The sequence below is a fragment of the Chrysochloris asiatica genome, unplaced genomic scaffold (genome assembly GCF_000296735.1).
Source record: "Chrysochloris asiatica unplaced genomic scaffold, ChrAsi1.0 scaffold00011, whole genome shotgun sequence".
Taxonomy (NCBI): Eukaryota; Metazoa; Chordata; class Mammalia; order Afrosoricida; family Chrysochloridae; genus Chrysochloris; species Chrysochloris asiatica.
Genome location: NW_006408529.1, coordinates 25,993,814 through 25,995,327, shown reverse-complemented (window position 1 = coordinate 25,995,327; position 1,514 = coordinate 25,993,814).

The window sequence follows — 1,514 nt, the reverse complement described above, 5'->3', positions numbered from 1 at the left end:
CCATTGAGTCTTAGTCTTGGAAGGGGGTTTGCACTGAGGGGACCTGACCACTTGCCTTGATGTTTTCTGGGCAAGCAAGTTGCTTGTTCTTATAGTAACCGTCGGTCTGCCTATGCTGAGAGACTGTAATTCTTATTCATGCTTTTGAATGTAAAATGGTTTCAATGGAAACCAGCTAAACAAAATATCAAATACAGAACTATCATATAAGCTAGCAATTCTACTTCTAGGTATGTACCCTAGAGAATTGAAAACAGGGACTTAAATACTTGTACATTAATGTTCGTGGTGATGTGGGTTAATGCGCCAGACTGCAAAGCCATTTGAACTGCAAGGTCGGCGGTGCTAGCTTATCAGCTGCTCCTTGAAAACCCTATACAGGGTTTCTATGGGTCAGAATCAACTCGACGGCATTTAACAACAGTAACATTAATGTTCACTGAAGCAGTATTTACAACAGTCAAAAGATGGAAACAACACATGAATGGATTACCAAAATGTTTCACATATATAAAATGGAATGTTACTCAGCCAGAAAGAGAAATGAAGTCCTGATAACACACTACATGAATGAATTTTGAAACAATTGTATTAAGTGAAATAAGCCAGAAACAAAAGGTAAATTATTGTATGATCCCACTTATCTGAAATATCTAGAGTAGGCAAACTCATATTGATGGAAAGTAGAGGAGAGGGGAGGGAGAGATGTGGAGTTTATGTTTGGTGTGGTGCTTTGGGTTAATATGTTGGACTGCAAGGTTGGTTTGAAATGCAAGGTCAGCAGTTGAAACTCAACAGTTGCTCCTAGGAAACCCTATACAGGGTCACTACGAGTCAGAACCAACTCAACGGCAATTAACTACAACAGGTACATAGTTTTGAAGTCCCGGTGTGGTGCTGTTAGATAAATAAAGCGCTGGACTTCAAGTTCAATTTGAACCACAAGGTCGGTTGTTCAAACCCACCAGCAGTTCTTCAGACACCCTCTACAGGATCAATAGGAATCAGAACCAGTTTGATGGTCCTTAACAGTTAAGTTTAGGGTGATGACAAACCTTTGGAAATAGATGGAACTCATTGTATAACATTGTAAATGTAACTAATGGCACTCGATTGTACACCTAAAATCATTAAAATGGCAAATTTTGTGTTATATATATTTAACCACTATAAAATTTCTAAAAATTAAAAAAAGAAAAATAAACACCTTTTCTCTACTTAGGTGGCTACCAAAACGTAGGTGTGGGCACCATTAAGTTAATCATGTTTGAGAAAAAAAATTACTATTCTCTGAGAAGATTCCCCCTGCCCCACATCAGTACAGCTGTTGAATAACTTTAAAGCCCACTTTTCTAACTTTTTCAAACAAGTGGAAAGCAGCAGTCAAGAAATCAAGTGACATATTTCATTAGGCAAATCTTCTGCACAAGACCTTTTTATAGTGTTGAAGAGCAAAGATGTCAGCTTGAGGACTGACCCAAGCCATGGTGTTTTTCAATAACTTCATATGCATG